This window comes from Mus caroli, unplaced genomic scaffold (assembly GCF_978045245.1).
Source record: "Mus caroli unplaced genomic scaffold, Mus_caroli_1 scaffold_8, whole genome shotgun sequence".
NCBI classification, from domain to species: domain Eukaryota; kingdom Metazoa; phylum Chordata; class Mammalia; order Rodentia; family Muridae; genus Mus; species Mus caroli.
The window spans coordinates 2766915-2775630 of NW_028227263.1; the positions used below are offsets into that span (position 1 = coordinate 2766915).

An 8716-nucleotide genomic window follows, 5' to 3' on the forward strand; every position below is an offset into this window, starting at 1 on the left:
TAGAGACTAGGAGAAGTCAGGGATCCGCTTAGTTTGAAGTGAAGTAGGAGGGTGGGTAGCAGGAGGGAGCATAGCGGGTGTGGCATGGTGGGGGTGTATAGCATGGGTTATAGTGAGGGGGTATAATGGGAAGGTATAGTGGAAGTATAGCGGGAGGTATAGAGGGGTATAGCAGGGGATATAGAGGGAGTTATAGTGGAGGGATATAGTGGGGGGCATAGCGGGGGCATAATGGGGGACATAGTGGGAGGCATGGCAGGAGGGGCATAGTGGGGGTATAGTGGGGGTGTAGTGGGGCGGTATAGTGTGGGTATAGTGGGGGACATAGCGGGGGTATAGTGGGGGTATAGCAGGGAGGGGGTATAGTGGGGGTATAGCAGGGAGGGTATAGCAGGGAGTATGGGGGCTATAGGGGAAGTATGGTGGGGAGTATGGCAAGGGGTATGGCAGGAAGGATGACAGGGTGGATATAGCAGGGGTGTAGTGGGGAGGATATAGTGGGAAGTATAGGGGAGTATAGCAAGGGTGACATGGGGGGGTGATGGGGGACAGAGACCAACTGCCACCATACCAGTGAATAGCTTACGTGTGATGGCCAACCCTTGGCCTTTAGTCTGCTAATACTGCCAGGGTTCTTGAGGCTCATTAGAAGATGGGGTCATTCTTTTCCATCTTATATACCGATCTCTGAAAAGGATCATTTGTTTAAGAGCGCGGAGATAGCCACAACCACCACGAGGTGACAGCACAGACTCACACATTACAGCGCCAAGATACTAGAGGCTGGGGTCTATTTATGGCCAGATTGGAGGTGTCCGTCAGTATCATAACTTAGGGTCCACCCATGGCAATGACCAGGGCTTTTCACAGAGTAAAAATGAAGGATCTCTAGGAGCCAGAAATGAGTACTCAGCTGACATGCAGCCACTGGGCTGAGGATCTGCCAAGGTGCTATTGCACCTCACAAACGTGAGAACCACTGCTGAGTGGTCATGACTGGTCAGCCCTTGAGTCCTCCTCACATCTGGAGCTCCAGTTACTTCCATCTAGAGCTGCTCTACTCTCTGGTGCCTTGATTTGTGGATGCTGACTCTGTGGATTTCAGCCGCATAACTTTCAACGGAAGCTAAGAGCAATGGTATACACACGTGGCTGGAGGGACAGGGCATCTCTCCTGTCCCCATTCTATCACTGATAGTAGTACTTCAGTAGAATAGGGAGACCATACTGTGCCTCCGGTTGACTGGGGAGACCAAGACCAGACTGTGAGATAACTAATAAAACTCATCGCAAGAGAGTCCTGACAAACGTGATGACTCACCCAGAAAAGGGATGGTGAGGAGTGCCCAAATTAGCTACTACCTTGTTGAAACCACTGCGGCCAGATAAGGTCAGTCAAGCAGACTAGGACAAAGGCTGGGGGTTAGCCACTCATAGGCTGTTCATACTCCGTGGGATAGTATGAGACCCATGCCCTCAAATTCCCGTTGTGATCATTATACAAGCTGAGTAAAGGGCAGCTTCAGTGTGGCAGGGTGCCTGGGGCACCACCGTTCTATGAAGGGCTTCAGCAGGCTACGGGGCTATATGTTCTCGACCTCAAGGGAGATATCTGGGGACAATGCTAGGCCCTGTCTAAGGGATTCCAAAGTGGGAGTTGTGGTGAGGCTGTCTTTGGAGAATTTCAGGACGGGTGCGGGTGTGGGGTGAGGCGAACGTGCGCTGGAACATACAGGGTGGAGGTGGGCCCTGCGGGGGCCCCGGCGGGGCCATGTACTGATTGGTTGACAGAGTAGGGGCGGGAATTCTGGGCGGAGCCACTCCAGTTAGAAAAAGCCCGGGCTAGAGGGCCCGAAGCACCGGGTGTGGGAGGGGGGTGGGGGGTGGGGGTGGGGGGTATCGGGGAAACTGGGGAAGATGGGAGAGCTGGAGGAGAGTCGTGGGGTCCGAGGAGCACCTCGGCATCTGGAGTCTGGCAGGAATGTTGAAGGACTGAGGGGCTAGCTCAGGCAGAGCAAAGGCATCGCAGAGGCTGGAAAACATCCGGAGTGAGGCTGAAGGGCCTGAGCTAGGGTTGGAGAGGAATGGGGAGCCAGACATTCATCCCGGTTACTTTTGGTTACAGGACGTGGCGGCTGGTCGGATAAAGGGGAGCTGCTGGGAAGGGTTCGACCCCAGACCTGGGCAGTGAAGGTATAGCTGGCAGCGGTGGGCAGGTGAGGACCGCCGTCTGCTGGGCAGGTGAGTCTCCTTCGTCTCTCTTGGCCTCGCTCCACTGACCTTCTAAACGAAGGTTTAGAGAGGGGGCCCGGTGAGAAGAAGCGGCTGGCCTCGCAGCAGAATGGCACATAGAAAGGCAGGACAGTTAGCAAAGGAGACATCGTCTCGGGGGGAGCCGAGACAGAAGAAGGCTGGGGGACCATTGGCCACCCCGGGTGGAAAGAGCACTTAGAGAAAAGAAAGAAGAGGTGCAGGGTTGCCAGTAAAGACTGAGGCCACTGCCTCCAGGGAGGTGATAGGAGTCCTTGGAGACAGTGGCAGAGACCATGGGATCCAGCAAGAACAGAAGCATTCTAGGCTGGGGTCAAACAGGGCAAGGTGGGGTCACAAGACACAGATGGGTCCCCAGCCGCCACAACATCCCACCCACCGTAATTCACTTAGAAGAAGGTTCAAGAGTGGCTCTGGCAAAGTCCCAAGTTTGCCAGAGCCTCAATAACTGGAGAACGGAAAAGAAGGGCAGTGCAGGGTGTCACCAGAAGGGGAGTGGGGGCTGCAGGTATCGGACTCCAGAGGGATTTTACAGCAAGGAGGCTGCAGTGGGTCCAGCCTGCAGACACACCATTCCCATGAGGCACTGCGGCCCAGGGACTGGTGCGGAAAGGGCCCACAGTGGACTTGGTACACTGTATGCCCTAACCGCTCAGTCCCTGGGTCTGGCATGACAGACAGAACATTTCCAGGGGAGTCAAGGGCACAGGATGAAGCCAGACGAGGCGAGGCAGGCGGGGCAGAATGAATGAGTTTCTAGGGAGGGAGGTTGGGTGCAGGTAGAGCCAGTAGTTGGGGTGGTGAGCCAGGGAGGCACTGGCCTCCAGAGTCCGTGGCCAAGGAGGGCCTTGCGGGCGGCGACGGAGCAGTGATCGGTGTCTCGAAGAGCTCGGACTGGAGACTAGGGTAAGTGTCTGTCCCACTCGTGGTCACCCAGTCTCCTCCCACGCAAGTTCAATTAACTCATGTCTTCATTTCTCCCTACAGCCAGGTCTCCAGCAGAGGTGGATGTGCCTGCCAGTCACTGAAGGCGAGGATGACAGGTGTGGTCAACATGACAGAAAGACATGACATGGTCCGGTGTGATGGAGAGGACAGAAGGGCAGTCATCCAGCCTTCCTGGTGAGCATACTCCCTGCCACAGGGCTAGTCCGCTCAACCACCTAATTGCCCACCCACTCACTCAGGATTCTGTCTTTTGCAGAACACCATGGGCTGGCGCCGTGTCGTAGAGGCCATCTGTTCTTTCACTTTTCCCAAAGAGCTAACACTTCTCTGCTGCTCTCTGGATCCTCCTCCCCCTACCTTGAACCCTCAAGATGAAAGGTGAGTTCTCTTCTGCCCCATGTGGGTGGGACATGGCGGGATGCCAAGGGCAGGGGTCTCATTCTCTCCCACCCATAGAAATGGTGCTACCCAGCTCATGTCTGGGCCTTTGAATCCGGAGACTTCTTTAAGTCCGTCTCGTTCTGAATCAAGAAGATGCTGCAATCAGAACCACTACACTACCTGCCTCAGGAATCTGCTCCAAGGTGAGCTGGGGCACCCTTTGGAAGCTTGCCAAGCCCACTCCCCACCCCACTCCCCGCCCCACCTCATTTGTCTTTATTCTCTTTGCAGGTGAAGCTGAAAGAACAGATGGTGTCAACATCTTGAAAGAACAGACTCATAGCACCCACCCACCCCTGAGAATCCATCTTCATGGCCAACTCTGCCTGACCCGGGAGACCACCACCCACATCATCCTGGAGCCAAGCCTCTACCCCAGGATGACTTCATCATCTCCCTCCTGTCTTTTTCTTCTTCCTCCTTTCCTGTAATTCTGTTTCTTTCCTTTTGTTCCTTCCTTGCTTGAGAGACTCAAAGCACCCGTGACTCTGTTTCCCCATTTACCCCCTTTTGAATTTGCACTAAGTCGATTGCACTGGTTTGGAGTCCTGGAGATAGCCTTGAGTCTCTCCGTATGAATGTATACAACGAGTGTGTAGGCCTCTTTGGCAATGCCGCCCCAGTACCCGCCTGTCATCCATCTCTGTCTGAGGGCAACTGGGTGTGGCCGTGTGCTTGAGGCCTCGCCTTCCCCTCGCCTAGTCTGGAAGCAGTTCCATCATAAAGTGTTCAACATGCCCTACTTCATCCTTTGCCTCTCCTCACCAGGGCCTCACCAGAGGTCCTGGGTCCATCAATAAATACAGTTACAGTCATTGGTCTCGTGGACTTTAATATAATGCGACTCATGGGGGTGGGGGAGTTGGGGGGCAGGGGAAAGAAATGAGGGAAGGAGAATAAAAGGGATAGGGTACAGCATCCATGATGAAGAGGATAATGAAATGGGGAGGGCCTCTAGGATGGAATGGGGAATAGGAGATGGCTTATGAAAAGATGGGTGGCACTGGGATAGGAGGCTCATGGGATGGCACACAGCAAAAGGCCTCATGGGATGCCAAGAAGCTATGGTATGGAAGGGGCCTATGAATATGAAATGGTGCCTGGAGAACGGGCAAAGCAGTTGACATCACAATTAAAAAATGGCAGAGTGCCATACGGAGACAGAGACAGGGCTGTGAGCAGGGTCCCTCAAGACAGGGAGGCTGGGGAGGTGAAGGACATCCTTAGCAATGAGAGATGGTGGGCCCAGCCAGAAACCTGGATTCTACACTGCTCCCAAGTCCTGCCTGGATGACTCGAGTCTTCACACTAATCCCAACTCCCAAGGCATAATGTAGACTGCAAAGTGAACCTGACTCCTCGTAGTGAGGCTCGTAATGGGTAGGCAGCTACACATGGGGCTGCGTAGACCACAGCCACATAAAGAGGCCCATGGTGGCCTCTGGGCTTCCCTCTCCTGCTCCAAGCATGCTAAGCTCTGGACTGGAGCCCACATTGATGCCTGCAGTGGTATCCTCCTCTTGCTGTCTGCTGTGGGTAGGAGCTGAAGGGCCACAGCAGAGAGATAGGGACATGCACAAGTCTGAATATAACTCAGAACACAGGGCACAGTGAATATCCAGGGAGAACAGGGAGGTCAGCGTGAAAGACAGGTACATGAAGGACTGTCACTGAGGCAGCAACTGGTTGTGCTGACCTCCATGTCTCTGAGCATCCTACCAGCCTCCCAGCTCCTAGACTCTTAGCTGTACAGATACTGGGAAGGGACTTGAAGAGCAGCTAAAAAGAAAAAAGAAAAAAAGAAAAAAAAAAAAAAAAAGGAGGCTGGGGTCCTTGGCTCTCATCCCCAGCCCCAGTCAAGAAAATCTCCTCCAGCCGACAAAGACCAGACAGGACTGACTGTCAGGAACACCCACCCTCTCCACCCCATACCCCCTCTGGGCAGTGGGCCAGCTCCTCCCCACCCCCACCACATGCCTGGTCTCTCTTCTGGACCCTCCACAACCCTTTCTCTCGCCATCATTTTGCCCTCTAATTTTCTGGGAGGGGGACCTCTGTGGTCTTCCTGGACAGGATGGTTAGGCACCCACGGGGCACAATTACATGTGGGTGTTTCTCCGATCACCTCCATAGAGGTTCTCAAAAGCTTCCAGTCAGAACATGACCATCTTCCCGACCCTACTAGAGGTTACTTGCCCCAGTGACAAAGCAGCTTGTCCTGGGGTGGGGGTGGGGTGCCTACAAACAGCCTTTACGCCAAGCATCTGACCACCCAACCCTGCAAAAAGCCAGGCTCAGAAGACAAAAGCTGCTGCCTTACAAGACACGTTGGCAGGGACAGCTAGTAGGCACTGGAGATTGGATGTTGGAGATTGGGGTAAGGGTACCCCAAAAGGCCCTTCAATCTAAGAGACACAGAAATAGAGTTACAGAGTGGAAAGGGGGTTCAGGGGTGACATGAGCTACCTCCTCTGGGCCCTGCTTTCCTGGTCCTAGCATGCTAAATGTGAGTTTTACACAGGCTTTGAGGTGTAGGGGACTGGAGTCACACATTCTTACCCTGGAGTTCCACCCAGAAGACACCAAGACAAATCTGGGGAGATGAGGGTGCCAGTGTGGAAAGGGAGAAATTGCTCCTTCCCGTCCTCTCCCACCAGTTCATAGTGGGTGCCTCCTTAAGCCACTCCTGTGAATGTCACAGAGAGTGAGGGTGTCACAGGACAGGGCCTACCTTGAGTTTATCCACACCTCCTTTATTTAAGGCAGAAAGTTCTGAGTTCTCCCAGAAAAACTGGATGGATGTGTGAGGCAGGACCTCAAGGTGCAGGCTGGTGGGGGCTAGATGCCCCCCAAATCACCAAAGCTCTGCAAACAGGTGTGCCTGTGGGTCTTGGGCCTCAAGAGCCTCGCCCAGGGGTAGGGGCTGGGAAAACAGAGGTGGCCCAGCCCCCACCCTCCAGCCAGCACAGCCCCTCCATCAGCCCAGTTTGGAATGTGTTTACCTTTAACCCAACCCGATTTCCTGCTTTTTAGAAAAGGGGCTTAGAGAGGGCTGCTAGACAGGCTCCAAGCCTGCCACCCAAAGGCACTTTCAACCTCCCCCCTCCTTGTGTGGAGAAGCTAATAGGGGCTTGAATTTCATCCCCAAACCCCAGCCAGGGTGGGTTGTGGGAGGGTGGGTTGTGGGGAGGGTGGGGAGGGGCTGGCTGCTCCACGCTGCACAGCCTGGGAGGAGATGTTTCAAATCTTCATGGGGCCCAGGGTCCCCAGCACAACCCCCACCCTGCAGGCACAGAACTACGGGGGTCCTCACACACCCAAACCCCTCCCCAGCTATGTTTCAATGACAAGTTATGGTTGGACAAAGACTGGAGTAGCCCATTAGAGAGCCCTTATCACACGTTGGTAGTGTGGCCACAGTAATAACTCAGGGCTTGTCCCTGAGGACGCATATGCTGTGGGCGAGTATGTCTGTGTGTGTGAGGGCCACGTGGCCTCACCTATACACCCTGGTCTATCTGTGGTAGGATCTGTGTGCTGACCAGTTGGCCAGTGGCTGGTGCTGAGGCTGAGGCTGAGGCTGAGGCTGAGGCTGGGGTCTGTCCTTTTTCAGGATTTTTTCTGCGGGGGTGTATGTGGTCATGGCCTCCAGGAAAGTGTTCCCTTGAGCTGACTGCGTTGGGCGTCTGTGGTTTCATGTCTCAGGTTGAACTGAGTAACCCAAGAGCACCGTTTTAGGCAGGAATCGTGGACATGGGGGAGGGACAGCAGTCAAGATATTTGCTATCCCACTGAGTAGAGAACATTCCAATACTGCGCAGTGAAGGAGGCCTCTGAGGCCCCGGGGGCTGCGGGCTTGACTGCAGTACACCCTGCAGAATCTCAAACAACGTGGCATGAGACTGCAGAGGTTGGCCTCCCCCTATCTACACTGTAAGAGGAGGGTCTCCTTTCCAAAGGAACTAGAAAGCTGGGAGTGTGCCTAAAGATATATGTTGTCCTCTTCAGCTGTGCACACCGGCATCTGACCAGAACCAGAGACTGGGCTCAAAGACTGTATGTCCCCTTCCAGCATGACCCCAGCCTCTCCACGGAATACTTATTGTTTGCATGGGTGCACGTGTGTATGCATGCACACGCATGTGTGTGCACGCTTGTGAGTGTGTGCGTGTGTGTGTGTGTGTGTGTGTGTGCGCGCGCGCATGTGCGCACGCACATGAGTGCATGAGTATGTGTTCCATGAGGAACTAGGGCCTTCTCTAAGATTGTGTGAATCTCCAGAAAGGGGAACAGAAGGTTCTGGAAGGAGCTGTGGTCATCTCTGGCCTCCCCTCAGGCTCTTGTAGCCATGTTGGCTCAGCAGAGCTACCCACCCTCTTTCCTTTCCTTTCCATCCCTCACCTCTCCTCTCCTCTCCTTTCTCCTCCTCCCCCCTCTCCTGGTGACATTGTTGGCCCCTTTCCAGGGCTGAGGGGAGCCGGCGGGGGCCCTTCCTGGAAGCCCACCTGCAGAGGCTTGCTGGGAAGGGGCCTGCTCTCCCTCAGGCTCCCACCCGCCCGCAGCCGTTTCCTGGAAGCAGTCACTGGGTATTCTGTTCCTTGTCAGCGCGAGCCTGCAAATAAAGCAGACACTGTGCTCCTTGTCCTCAGGGAGCCCAGCTCCATCACCCCACACCTGGCAAGACAGCAGGCGGGTAGCCGGGCCATGGGGAGCAGTGTGAGGCGAGGCGAGGCGAAGCGAGGCAGGGGCTGGACCCATAAACAAGCCCAGGCGCCAAGTACAGGAGGCTCTACCCCAACCCTCCGTGCGACACCTCTGAGATGAACCCATGCCAAACCCCAAAAACAGCTATAGGTGCAAGAGGGAAGTCCCCAAGGAAAGGACACCCTGCAGACCCCAGGGAAAGGCTGGGAACAGGTCCATGGAGAGGTCAGCCCTGGGACCCTGGCTCTGCAGAAATTTTTCTACCTGAATGGGAAGGCCCAGGGATCTCACATGAGAGAGGCATCACAGTAAGGGAGAGGGAGGGATTGGTAAAACCCTTCACTTTGAGTTA

At 54.8% G+C, this 8716-nt stretch overlaps 1 pseudogene across 1 annotated transcript; it reads left to right on the plus strand.

Annotated features, from left to right (window-relative positions):
* The first annotated feature begins 1908 nt into the window (after positions 1 to 1908).
* Positions 1909 to 4468, plus strand: LOC110298963 (uncharacterized; annotated as a pseudogene). The gene is made up of 5 exons (XR_002378419.2): positions 1909 to 3177; positions 3259 to 3393; positions 3476 to 3597; positions 3676 to 3803; positions 3892 to 4468. The product of XR_002378419.2 is annotated as an uncharacterized LOC110298963 (transcript).
* Positions 4469 to 8716: the final 4248 nt, after the last annotated feature.